The sequence below is a fragment of the Rhinopithecus bieti genome, unplaced genomic scaffold (assembly GCF_001698545.2).
Source record: "Rhinopithecus bieti isolate Rb0 unplaced genomic scaffold, ASM169854v2 scaffold_66718, whole genome shotgun sequence".
In the NCBI taxonomy this organism is placed as follows: domain Eukaryota; kingdom Metazoa; phylum Chordata; class Mammalia; order Primates; family Cercopithecidae; genus Rhinopithecus; species Rhinopithecus bieti.
In genome coordinates, this window is record NW_016825567.1 from 1310600 (window position 1) to 1325240 (window position 14641).

Genomic DNA, 14641 nt, shown 5'->3' on the forward strand with positions numbered 1-14641 from the left:
AAAAAAAAAAAGAAAGAAAGAAATTTTCACCACGTGGCTATTTTCACTCAGAAGAAACACTAAGTGATTTCTACATTTATTTTTATGTTTTAATATTGATCCTGTGCTGTACTGAGATGGATTTAATGGAAGAAGATTGACTGTTCTGCGTATCTATGATATCTGATCCTGTCTAGTAGATATCTATAAAGGAAATACTTCATCCTTTATTCCTTTTTTTTTTTATTAATGAGATTTATATGACTGACTTCAGAATAGCTCTTTTGCAGTGTGTCTATTTGTCACTAAGTCAATTGCCCCTTTATATGATAAAAAGCTGATGTATTTTACTATTCACTAGAGGAAATAGTCTTAAGTAAGATAGCTTCCCTCCTACACTCAATTTAATTGTTCTTTGAAAGCCAGTAATGCAACTGAATCATTTACACTAGCTATATCCTTTATTTTCGGGAGAGGACTGAAAACTTCAGTGACCCTTAGAATCAGATAAGCTTTTTACATAATTGAGACAGCCAGTATTCCATTTTTGATGGCTAATATCCAGGCTGCCTGAAAGGCATTTGAGAGAGGGAATTTGCCATGCAATTAAAAGGGAACGGGAACTGTAGAAAACATTCATACATTTCTTTTTGGAAACTTTAGAAATCTGTGTGTATGTGTGCGTGTGTGTGCGTGTGTGTGTGTGTGTGTATGTGTGTGTATATGTATACATATTTATAAATATTCTTTTCAAGTAAGGTGACATTGTGTGATTATTTTGACAGAAGTGGCAGAAAAAAGAAGATACATTGAGGAAAACGGATTTAGCTGTGATGCTGGAAGCTAATTTCCAGGGAGAGTTAACAAGAAAAAAAAAAGAAGCTTTCTCAAATGATAGTCACTTAAGGACTGACATAATGAGCAGTTGAAGATAATTGGCACTTTATTTTACTCAAAATGTGATTTTAAGGATCTTTCATAACTGTCAGTTATAACCAGATAATCTTAGAGTAAAGAGTATTTCAGATTTGCTGAAACACCTATCTAAGTTTGCTATCCTGTGTTAGAAATCTCACAGTTTCCTCTAGGTAATCTTGAACTCTTGCCTCTTGCAGCCTTAAACAACAGATTTAATTATTTTATTTATTCATTAATTAAACATTTGTATAAAGCCTGACACATGAATCTACAGGAGCAGAAAAGAGTGTTTTCTTTCCTCCTCATCATAAGGGTCTTGGCCAACACCTGTGTGACAAAGACAGGTTAGCAAGAAAAGCATAACATATTTGTATGAACATACTTTTATATGACACAGGAGCCTTCAGAATGAAGATCCAAAGATATGGGAAAACTATCCATTTTTATGCTTAGGTTCAATAAAATATGGGCAGACATGTAGAAAGGGAATGATCTAATGCAACCAGACCGATTGGGGAAACTCAGCAAGGTCTTCTTGGCCTCTCTTTAGAGCATTTCTTCCTCCTAGATCTGGAGTAGGACCTCTTTGGAATGAACATCTTAATTACTTTATGGCCGGCTGTTACACAGAAAGGCAGGATGCAAGGTTAGAATAATAGTTTTAGGCTTTATGGCTGGCTTTGGGAAAAAACAGGTTATGTTCTCTTTTGTTGTTGTTGTTGTTGTTGTTGTTGTTGTTGTTGTTGTTTTCATGGAGTGTTGCTGTCACCCAGGCTAGAGTGCAGTGGCACAATCTCGGCTCACTGCAACAGGTTATGATTTCTATGATGAGAGAGACTTCACTTCTGAGGGGCTGCTTTTTAAGCCTTCACATTGAGTTATTGTTTTCTGAGGCCCATCATTTCCTGGTTTGAAATTTTCTCAAAAAGTTTTACAATCCAGAGACTGAGGAGATAGATTGTCTCATAAGCCACTGAATCAGTCTCTCAGTCTCAAGAATATGTTAGTCCAGTTAAATCGGTTACAGATGAGTCTCACTCAGGCAGTGATGATGTAGATCATCCACCAAAGTCAGGTCTCTATATAGTGTGAGCAATCAAATATTTAATAAGAGGAATTTCTCCTGAAAGAAGAACACAAAGCTTAATGGTTAGAACAAACTATAAACTCAGGGGTTTTGTTTGTTTGTTTGTTTTGTTTGTTTGTTTTAGTCCAGAGAGCAGCCAGCCAAGATTTCTAGATGTTGCACTGGAAGCACGTATAGATGGAACAAGAGTAGACAGTGGAAATCTCACAGGTTTTTCTGCTTTATAGTTTGCATCAGATAAATGTTATGAGTAGTCAATACAGCAGTAGGCACAAAGGTTAATTATACATAAGCCATTGTGGTAATTTATTTGAAGTTTATATCAAATTGTTTAACCTTAGTTTGTAGGACCTCAAAAAAGAGAGAAGTTTTAATTTTAATGATTTCAAGGAAGAAGGATGAGATAAAACTTATAAACCTTGGTCCAGAGAGTCACAGTCATATAATGGAAAAAACAAAAGTTCAGAATTCAATTCAAATAATAATAACACTCAGAAATAGTGCCTAGAATCTAATAAGTGCAGTATAGTTTTCTTCTTCAGCATAATTTTTCTCTGTTTCATTTCCCCATTTCCACCAAAGGTATTTATGGTAAAACTATTTCTTTGTAAAGTAAATTTAGTTAATCAACTTGGGCTGATTATTTGCATAAAGTGCAGTAAGAATAATGATATTTAATATAGGTTATTTTAAGTTGGCATTGATGAAATTTTTTCTTAAAACATAAGATTGAACTTGTGAAAACCTCTCAAACTAGGAAGCTAAGCCAAGAGTTTGACTTGTTCTCAGGGTGTGTATGCATTTGGTGAATTTCATCCTTCTCAAGGTCCTCAAAATATCTGAGGTTACTGGGCCTATCAGAAAGTGACTTTCTTTACTAACTAGAAGACCAAGGATCTCAAAAGGGAACTATGTAGACAAGGTACCAGGCCAGTTATTCTAATGGGCATTTTATTGGCTCCATAAAAGTCAACCTTGATCCCTCAAAGTAGTCTGCTCATATCTGAAAATTTGACATTCCAGTCAAAGCCTTGGTTAACTAACCAGAGTCTCCAATTGTGTGTGTCTTACAAAAATTAAGATTCTTACTGAACTTAGGCAAATAACTGTATTTTCCATAAAATAAGAGTACTTACAAATGGATTTCAAATTCTGGAGGGATCAGGTAGAAAGAAAGCCAAATGTTTCAATTGTGTTTCCAAAAGTATATATTACCAAATTGCTACAAGTTATAGATAATTTAAAATACAATAACGTATTTTAACTCTGAAAACAAAACATAAAAGAATCAGCAATGTTTCAAAAAAAACTTATTAAAATCATAATATATCATCAGTTCAGTCTCATGTTAGGCTAGCAGTTTTATGAGACCAGTTTTATCACTGGAGTTTTTGAAATTCTTAGCAGTCCAATTGAATACTCTCAAAATCATTGGCAGAGGTCTATATTTTAAAGTATTTGTTAGTCTTTATCTTTTTTGAAGGCACTACTCTTTAATATTATAGTTGTTTGTAATTATCTTTTAGAAGAAACACCAGAATAAGCCAATTAACTCTGGAAAATGAGACTTAAAATGACCAACATTAAAAATGCAACTGACGAGGAAATTTGGTTATTTTCTGTGGGCTAAAACAATTTAACAAAATAGCTGTAGATAAGAGTGATAACATATGCCCAGATGAATCAGATTTTTAGGAATCTCATACAATTTTGAAACACTTATTAGTAGTATATCTATACAAATATAACTCAAAGAAAGTTACACATTATTTCTTATTTGACATTACTTCTGTATGATTTTGACCTAGCAAATAAGCCTAATAAATCTCTTCTGTACTTTGAAAGACCCTCCTGGAATGCCCAAAATTTAGTTCAATGTCAAAAAGACTAAATTTAGAATTTGAAATTTGATTTTGAGAAGTTTGTCAAAAATAAACGTTCAAAACAATCAAGTAACATCACAGATTATTATGAAATAGTCATTCATTTAACAAAAGAGCTAATAAAGACAACATGAGGCACAGCAAATTTGTTTCTCTCTCTCCTCTTGTTTTGCAGTTAACTAAAATGATTTAAAACAGAAAACCAAATTATAGCCTTGTATATCAGTGTACTTTTTATATAAGGCTTACTTTTAAAACACTTATAATAATTTTATTTTGTCTTAGTTTAACTATACAAGATCCTCTTTTATTACCTTTTCTTTTTCTAATTTTCTATATCTATTTATCTTTACCAAGACCGTTTTCCCTCAATTTATTTATTTATTTCAAGTCAATCTTTAAATATCTTCTAAACTAGGTAAATTACTTTTTTCATTGAAACACGTATTTTTTATTTTTTATAAATTTTTTCACCAGAAACATATTTTGCTTTTCTCATGTATCTTCTCTACAAAATTCTCTGATTTTTAGTAGTTTTATTTAGATATATTAAATTTGAATTTCAATCTTAAGCAATTTTGGACCATTGTTCTCTCATTTTGCAGTTTCTGAAAATAGACATGTACAAAGTACAATTTTCACGTTTATTAACAGACCCAAATATATTTAGCTTTTTTATGCCATATAAACACCAGATGCTGAAATATATAAACAAACTTATGCTTAATAATTGTTTCAGTATTTTACTTTACTTAGAAATGACTCAGACATTTTATGATTATTAATTTAAAGCAACATGATTTAAAATGACTAAAAATATTTTTGAAACTATGACAGGTTCATTTATAAATGTTTATCCATTCACGCTTGCCTGATTTACTTGTTCTTAACAGTTATGTTTTAGTTGCTCATGGAAATCAAAGCTAGCCATTCAAATTATTTTTGAGAAAGCACAATCACCTAACCCTGCATCAGCCAATTTTGTTCCAACCAAGGCCTCTGACACACTGGACATAGGACAGGTCCATATTAGCCTTGGCTCTGTCCTATGGCTACTGTCTCTGGATCTGTGGATACACACATGTCTCCAATCTTACAGATCCCAGAATCCAGAGGCTTAAACCTAGAGATATTGGCTCACAGCAAGATGCATGGAAAGCTCTGGGGAGGCCAGTGGCTTGCTCTTTCCTATGGTTCACCAATAAATTAGGCAAATATTAGAAATTGCACAGAAATCAAAAATAACTTTTTTAATGTTTATTTTTATGACTGTTGCATTTATGGTTTATGACCTTAAAGCATCTAGAAGAGACAGCATAATTCAATCTGACTAGCAAACCCAGGCAAAAACATACTTACAATTCTAAGGACATTTCTGTTTATTCTACTATTTATTCTAAAACTAGCTTTATTTACCGAAGATTATCCCAGATCACATAAACTAAAAGACATTTAGGCTAGTTTCTATTTTAGTTTATCTCAAAGGAAAGTCTTAGAGCATAGTGCCTTTTATCACAGATCAATTTTATGGAGGTTGTGAACTAAATTTTAGGTTTGAATGTTTCTAAAGCTCAACTGGGCAGACAATATATTCATATCTGCTCAAACTAGATTTGTTACATTTTTAAAATAATTTTGTCCTGAGACTTTTCTCAAGTGACCTTAAACTCTATCCTTGACTTCATAGGCTTATCAAGGTAGCTACTCTCTACAGGAGCCTTGATAGGGGAGTGGAGGGGTGGGAAGAATTAAGTTCAGGTGTGTCAGGTGAGACACAGAGAAAGATTCAAAAATAGGTGCACAGACAACATAAAATAATGAGAATTCACTACTGGATTTTACAAAAAGACATACAGATGAACTTAGGAGAAAATTCGGAAACCTGTTTAAAATAAACAGCTGAATGCCAGAAAGTACTATTTTAGATACCACTATAGTTAGATATGCAGCTTTTTAATTTTGCTCCTTAACTGGATTATTGAATTCAGGGCAGATCCCATTAACAAATAGGACCTATATATAATTTGATTTACTTCTGAGGCCTATACATGTAAAAGGTAGCATAACTGTAAAGCAGAGCACCTAGGTCTCCAGAAATCAAGTATCTTATTTTTATGTTGAGTCCCAGGTCCCCCAGAGCCAAGGCAAAAGCCCAAGATGGAAACATCATGAGGCTGGGCTGCAGTACCTTCCCATAGTGTGCCTCAATGTAAAGATAACCCCTTAAGGCTGGTGGATAATTCAATGCCCACTGTATGTCTAATTCATCACCCACAGGATCCCCATTCCTCAGTACTGAGTGCTCCAACAGCCTCCAAGTGCCAAAACCATGTCAATTTTCATGTTGTGTCTTTGTCTCCGAGCGCCTCTTTACCAACTTAGCCAATATTTTCTTTCTGGTACTAAATTGCCATTTACTGCCAATTTTGGTTTGGCTCAGTCAGAAATGGAAGGCTTTTCTTTTCTAAACATGCAAAGAATGAGGATGATACAAAGAGTTTGCCTCCTGTAGTAACAATGGTCCATTGCAACTGCTATTAGTTACCTTTAAAATTGTGGCTCTCCTCAGTGACTTGTTATATACTACATATCCAAAGGTCAAGAGTTCTCTTACAGTGTAAAGTAATCCTTGGTACCCTACAGAGCCAAAGAGCTCAGGGCTTTCAATATAAAAGTGAGATGAGTTGTAGACCTGAGAGGAACCTGTCCACGTCTCCTGGGGCTTCTTAAGGAAAACAGAAGACCCCCAAAATTGATCTGTGAAACTTTTTTCTGTGTTTCTTAAGGGGTCTCAGGGTTAGTAGAAGTCTCCCCAAATTGCTTTTATTGATAGCCAAATCTCTAATATTTTGTTTCATTACTTTTGTATCCATTGACCCACAGATGGAAGTGGATAACAAAGGTGGCAAAAGGAAGAAGGGGCAGAAGCAAATAGGAGAATGAGTCATAGAGGAATGAGTTTGGGGAGTTTCCTAAAAAAGTTATAGTTAGTATGGGTTCTAGAAAAAGGGGTTCAGTTGCATGAAAAGTTCCTGTGGGGAGAAGCAAAATCTAACAGAGAGAAATAAAGAGGGCTTAAAAATATATATTTTATATGTACATTTATATAATCAGTTTTTAGTTAAGCAAACTTCTGACCATACAGCCCTTTACAAAAATCCCTTCAGATTTATTATCATATTTTAGCTGGAACAACAGCAAATACTCCTGGATTCTTTTAATTTTATTTATTATTTTCCATTAAACCAAAGGTATCTGAGTCACTTTGGTTTTCAGTGACTCATAACCCAAACCAATAAGCCTTTTGTAACTTAACAAAGGATATACCAGGCAGCTCCAAAAAGGTGCAAAGAAGCAGTCCTCACAAGATCCAGAGCTACCCCCAAAGACAACTAAAAGAAAAAAGAGACTTAGTTTTCTTTTTGATAGCTGGTAGCAGTAGATATGCCAGCTGCAAATGAGGTCCAACCCACATTTCTACCCAGGCATAATCTTTTTACAGGGGCCCCTTAAACTTTTGGTTGGCTGTCTGCACACGGAAACTGAATAATCTATATGTCCCCAACAGGTAAAAAGCCAACCCATGTTCTTAGGACACAAAACAAGACTAATACGTAAACAATAGCTGTCCATGGGAGGGGAGAGGATCAATAGCAAGTGAGTACCCAAAAACAAATTTTCACGAGTCACAGTCCCAACAAATAATTTTCTCCTGCTAACCTGAATTTGGAAAGGAACAGAGAAAGAGAAATTCTTACCTTCCATTTTCCACTGGGCACAACAGACAGAGATCCATGAGACTTGACCTTGGTAAAAGTTCCTACCTTTTTTGCTGGCTTTTTGCCTGTTGTCCCAGAACCTCATCTGTAAGTTCTACAGTGAGTCAGCTGTCTCAGCCATTCCATCCTTGTCACCATAACTGTGGGGGAAGACAGGAGGTAGTCCCTTTTCTCCCCATAAAAAGGGTCATGGCCAACACCCCTATACCAGAGACAGGTTAACAAGAAAGGAGGCATAATGTGCTTGATCAGAGTTTTACATGACACAGGAGCCTTCAGAGTAAAGATCCAAAGACACAGGAAAATAATCCATTTTTATGCTTAGTTTCAATGAACTATGGATAGCCATGTATGGATGTGATTGAACAAAAAGAAAGTGATCTAATATGATCAGACTGCGTGGGAAAACTCAGCAATGCCTGTCGGTTCATATACTTTTTGGCATTTCTGTGCAGGATTCCTTCCTTTCAGGTCTGGGGTAGGCTGCCTTTGGAATGAGGATTTTAATTTCTCTATGGTCAGCTGTTACAAAAAAAGACAAGGGCAAGATTAAAGTATTTTTAGNTCCTCTTTTATTACCTTTTCTTTTTCTAATTTTCTATATCTATTTATCTTTACCAAGACCGTTTTCCCTCAATTTATTTATTTATTTCAAGTCAATCTTTAAATATCTTCTAAACTAGGTAAATTACTTTTTTCATTGAAACACGTATTTTTTATTTTTTATAAATTTTTTCACCAGAAACATATTTTGCTTTTCTCATGTATCTTCTCTACAAAATTCTCTGATTTTAGTAGTTTTATTTAGATATATTAAATTTGAATTTCAATCTTAAGCAATTTTGGACCATTGTTCTCTCATTTTGCAGTTTCTGAAAATAGACATGTACAAAGTACAATTTTCACGTTTATTAACAGACCCAAATATATTTAGCTTTTTTATGCCATATAAACACCAGATGCTGAAATATATAAACAAACTTATGCTTAATAATTGTTTCAGTATTTTACTTTACTTAGAAATGACTCAGACATTTTATGATTATTAATTTAAAGCAACATGATTTAAAATGACTAAAATATTTTGAAACTATGACAGGTTCATTTATAAATGTTTATCCATTCACGCTTGCCTGATTTACTTGTTCTTAACAGTTATGTTTTAGTTGCTCATGGAAATCAAAGCTAGCCATTCAAATTATTTTGAGAAAGCACAATCACCTAACCCTGCATCAGCCAATTTTGTTCCAACCAAGGCCTCTGACACACTGGACATAGGACAGGTCCATATTAGCCTTGGCTCTGTCCTATGGCTACTGTCTCTGGATCTGTGGATACACACATGTCTCCAATCTTACAGATCCCAGAATCCAGAGGCTTAAACCTAGAGATATTGGCTCACAGCAAGATGCATGGAAAGCTCTGGGGAGGCCAGTGGCTTGCTCTTTCCTATGGTTCACCAATAAATTAGGCAAATATTAGAAATTGCACAGAAATCAAAATAACTTTTTTAATGTTTATTTTATGACTGTTGCATTTATGGTTTATGACCTTAAAGCATCTAGAAGAGACAGCATAATTCAATCTGACTAGCAAACCCAGGCAAAACATACTTACAATTCTAAGGACATTTCTGTTTATTCTACTATTTATTCTAAAACTAGCTTTATTTACCGAAGATTATCCCAGATCACATAAACTAAAAGACATTTAGGCTAGTTTCTATTTTAGTTTATCTCAAAGGAAAGTCTTAGAGCATAGTGCCTTTTATCACAGATCAATTTTATGGAGGTTGTGAACTAAATTTTAGGTTTGAATGTTTCTAAAGCTCAACTGGGCAGACAATATATTCATATCTGCTCAAACTAGATTTGTTACATTTTAAAATAATTTTGTCCTGAGACTTTTCTCAAGTGACCTTAAACTCTATCCTTGACTTCATAGGCTTATCAAGGTAGCTACTCTCTACAGGAGCCTTGATAGGGGAGTGGAGGGGTGGGAAGAATTAAGTTCAGGTGTGTCAGGTGAGACACAGAGAAAGATTCAAAATAGGTGCACAGACAACATAAAATAATGAGAATTCACTACTGGATTTTACAAAAGACATACAGATGAACTTAGGAGAAAATTCGGAAACCTGTTTAAAATAAACAGCTGAATGCCAGAAAGTACTATTTTAGATACCACTATAGTTAGATATGCAGCTTTTAATTTTGCTCCTTAACTGGATTATTGAATTCAGGGCAGATCCCATTAACAAATAGGACCTATATATAATTTGATTTACTTCTGAGGCCTATACATGTAAAAGGTAGCATAACTGTAAAGCAGAGCACCTAGGTCTCCAGAAATCAAGTATCTTATTTTATGTTGAGTCCCAGGTCCCCAGAGCCAAGGCAAAAGCCCAAGATGGAAACATCATGAGGCTGGGCTGCAGTACCTTCCCATAGTGTGCCTCAATGTAAAGATAACCCCTTAAGGCTGGTGGATAATTCAATGCCCACTGTATGTCTAATTCATCACCCACAGGATCCCCATTCCTCAGTACTGAGTGCTCCAACAGCCTCCAAGTGCCAAAACCATGTCAATTTTCATGTTGTGTCTTTGTCTCCGAGCGCCTCTTTACCAACTTAGCCAATATTTTCTTTCTGGTACTAAATTGCCATTTACTGCCAATTTTGGTTTGGCTCAGTCAGAAATGGAAGGCTTTTCTTTTCTAAACATGCAAAGAATGAGGATGATACAAAGAGTTTGCCTCCTGTAGTAACAATGGTCCATTGCAACTGCTATTAGTTACCTTTAAAATTGTGGCTCTCCTCAGTGACTTGTTATATACTACATATCCAAAGGTCAAGAGTTCTCTTACAGTGTAAAGTAATCCTTGGTACCCTACAGAGCCAAAGAGCTCAGGGCTTTCAATATAAAAGTGAGATGAGTTGTAGACCTGAGAGGAACCTGTCCACGTCTCCTGGGGCTTCTTAAGGAAAACAGAAGACCCCAAAATTGATCTGTGAAACTTTTTTCTGTGTTTCTTAAGGGGTCTCAGGGTTAGTAGAAGTCTCCCCAAATTGCTTTTATTGATAGCCAAATCTCTAATATTTTGTTTCATTACTTTTGTATCCATTGACCCACAGATGGAAGTGGATAACAAAGGTGGCAAAAGGAAGAAGGGGCAGAAGCAAATAGGAGAATGAGTCATAGAGGAATGAGTTTGGGGAGTTTCCTAAAAAAGTTATAGTTAGTATGGGTTCTAGAAAAGGGGTTCAGTTGCATGAAAAGTTCCTGTGGGGAGAAGCAAAATCTAACAGAGAGAAATAAAGAGGGCTTAAAATATATATTTTATATGTACATTTATATAATCAGTTTTAGTTAAGCAAACTTCTGACCATACAGCCCTTTACAAAATCCCTTCAGATTTATTATCATATTTTAGCTGGAACAACAGCAAATACTCCTGGATTCTTTTAATTTTATTTATTATTTTCCATTAAACCAAAGGTATCTGAGTCACTTTGGTTTTCAGTGACTCATAACCCAAACCAATAAGCCTTTTGTAACTTAACAAAGGATATACCAGGCAGCTCCAAAAGGTGCAAAGAAGCAGTCCTCACAAGATCCAGAGCTACCCCAAAGACAACTAAAAGAAAAAAGAGACTTAGTTTTCTTTTGATAGCTGGTAGCAGTAGATATGCCAGCTGCAAATGAGGTCCAACCCACATTTCTACCCAGGCATAATCTTTTACAGGGGCCCCTTAAACTTTTGGTTGGCTGTCTGCACACGGAAACTGAATAATCTATATGTCCCCAACAGGTAAAAGCCAACCCATGTTCTTAGGACACAAAACAAGACTAATACGTAAACAATAGCTGTCCATGGGAGGGGAGAGGATCAATAGCAAGTGAGTACCCAAAACAAATTTTCACGAGTCACAGTCCCAACAAATAATTTTCTCCTGCTAACCTGAATTTGGAAAGGAACAGAGAAAGAGAAATTCTTACCTTCCATTTTCCACTGGGCACAACAGACAGAGATCCATGAGACTTGACCTTGGTAAAAGTTCCTACCTTTTTTGCTGGCTTTTGCCTGTTGTCCCAGAACCTCATCTGTAAGTTCTACAGTGAGTCAGCTGTCTCAGCCATTCCATCCTTGTCACCATAACTGTGGGGAAGACAGGAGGTAGTCCCTTTTCTCCCCATAAAAGGGTCATGGCCAACACCCCTATACCAGAGACAGGTTAACAAGAAAGGAGGCATAATGTGCTTGATCAGAGTTTTACATGACACAGGAGCCTTCAGAGTAAAGATCCAAAGACACAGGAAAATAATCCATTTTATGCTTAGTTTCAATGAACTATGGATAGCCATGTATGGATGTGATTGAACAAAAGAAAGTGATCTAATATGATCAGACTGCGTGGGAAAACTCAGCAATGCCTGTCGGTTCATATACTTTTGGCATTTCTGTGCAGGATTCCTTCCTTTCAGGTCTGGGGTAGGCTGCCTTTGGAATGAGGATTTTAATTTCTCTATGGTCAGCTGTTACAAAAAAAGACAAGGGCAAGATTAAAGTATTTTTAGACTTTATGGCTGGCTTTGGGGAAAAGGGGTCCTAGTTTCTATGACTTGCCTTGGGAAAGAAAGATTCTAGTTTCTATGGCTTAGATGAGGGAGAATGAGGTATGAGGAAAGAGGCAGGAGAAGGTCAGAGAGAAGCTTTGCTTCTGAGGCTACTTCTTGAGACTTTACTTTGCGGTTTCATTTTCTGAGCCCCAACAGTACTATGCTGTTATAGGCAAAATCATGAATTCCATTAAATTATGTTCAATTTTTGTGTGTGTGTGTTAAATTTTAACCTGTATAAACCAAGGTCATGTTATTTTAGGACACTAAAAAAATGTTATTTTTTTTCTTCACTCACAGCCATTTTCTCTTATTTACCACGAATCCTGAATCGTAAGAAGCTTGCTTTCTTATAAACTTTCTAGTCCCTTTCAGTCAACTCTAATTTTCTCATGTCTTCCCATTCCCAGTTGCTTTATTGTCTGCCTCCAATCCTACCTTGTCTCTAAAGTTAGTCATTGCTTGAAATCAGATACCATATCTTTCCTATAATCTTTGATTGATTGTATCACAATATCTCTTGCTAGTAATATTTGCGATATCAGTAATATTTACTTTCAAATTCCTGGGATTAAGCTCACAAATGACTATGTCAGAAAATCAAAATATATTGAAAGTCTCTTCTTTTCCCTAAAACTATTCTTAAAGTTTTGAATGGAATGCATTGGTTCTACAAAAAGTCTTTCCAGGATTTCATTAAATCAGTTTCTTACTAGTTCCTTAAAAAAAGTAGTTTAGACATCTTTCCCACCATTGTTGGCACAAACTTTCTTTTCTAAACGTTAATTTCACAAACATTTTATAATTAAGTATTCTTGGAAAATTTAAAGTGTGATTAAAACCTACTACAATTCTGTAATTATTATAGTTCCTATTATTATTTTTTAAACCCCAGTACACAATATTTAGGTAATATTGTTTGTTCCTCAGTTCATAGCACACTGTCTTTGGTTTAGTCCAAGCACAGGCTCTTTTTTACTTTCCCTTGCATCCTTTATTCTCAGTCCTCTTGACTTCACCTGCCTCACACCACCCACTCCAATGTGTTTAATATAAATCTGTGAGAGTGAATGAATTTATATAATGCATGTAGAATTATTTGGGAATTTTAAATTTACATAAAAGTCAGTGACTTATGAGTATAATATAGTATATCATTTTACAAATTGAAATGTATCTAGTTACCAGTCAATTTGAACATCTGTTAATATACAGTACTAATTATTCATATTTATCCTTTTGAAGATTTTCTTTTAATATTTTTGTCGATTTCCCTGTTTTTAATTTTAGTATTTTAATTGAGGTCTTGATGATACTGTTTGTACATGATAGATATAAATTTTTAGTTCTCTTAGACATTTGAAATAATTCCTCTGAGTCTACTATCTGTATGATAATTTTGCTTAAATTTTCTTTTGTTGAACAAAAGTCCTTAATTCTGATGTACACAAGCCATTACTTTCCTACCTAATAGTTTGTGTTTTTCTGTCCTTAGATCACAAGTATTCTTTGCTGTATCTTTCTTTTATTAGCTTCATGTGTTAATATATTACATTTATGTATTTAATCCATCAAGATCTCTGTATATAAAATAAAGTGAGGAATTAACACATTTTTCTTCATATGGTAAAGTAGCTTCACAAACACCATATAATATTTTATTCTTGTCTATTGATCTATATGGTGATATCTTATTTTGAGTAAATAATGCACTTTCATTATGATAGTTTTCTACCCTCACACTTTTACCATACTTTTTAAATAAAATGGACTTGTAGCATACCTTGGCTGTAGTAATGCACTTACTTACTTTTAAAAGTTTATTTAGCACTTTTGTACTTTTGTTCTTTTATTTAAATATATATAAAATTTTGGAAAGTTTTAACAAAACAACAACAAAAGCCCACAACAGTTCATGGATTAAATAGGGAGAATTGACAGTTTTGATATCAATTAATGCAATCATGAACATGGTATATCTCCTCTTTCATGACTTAATTTATCATCTTTAATGAAATGTTAAAATTTTCATTATAATATAGAAGTAGAAATGCTGATAAGCATGTAAATGTGGTTCTTAGAGCTTGTGATGTTTCTTGACTGATTCATTATATTTTCTCAATGAATTACAAAATAAAGTCATTGGTTAGGAGTAAGGATGAAAATAGGTATTGGATGTTGAAAGAAAATCCAAGGAACTGGGAAAAAATTTATCTTTTAAATGGAGGAAGGGTCTTTTATTTTGATCTGTTTTGTTGGGTGGATGAAAGCTGTTATCAGACATCAAAAAGTGTGTTATGTGAATAAGAATTTCAGTTTTTCATGTGTGATCCTGGATGGTAGACCACAAGCTATCGATATTCTGTAACTTACAG

The 14641-nt window shown here is 34.6% G+C and overlaps 1 protein-coding gene and 1 long non-coding RNA gene across 3 annotated transcripts in view; one reads left to right on the plus strand and one right to left on the minus strand.

Annotated features, from left to right (window-relative positions):
• The window catches only part of LOC108522696 (uncharacterized), an 8983-nt gene extending 7556 nt beyond the window's left edge, over window positions 1–1427 (minus strand). The window contains exon 1 of the long non-coding RNA XR_001883577.1: window positions 1280–1427. This is a non-coding gene — a long non-coding RNA (uncharacterized LOC108522696). The remainder of the gene's footprint in view (window positions 1–1279) is intronic.
• The window catches only part of NEGR1 (neuronal growth regulator 1), a 924209-nt gene that overhangs the window by 551694 nt on the left and 357874 nt on the right, over window positions 1–14641 (plus strand). The gene's annotated exons all lie outside the window — the stretch shown is intronic.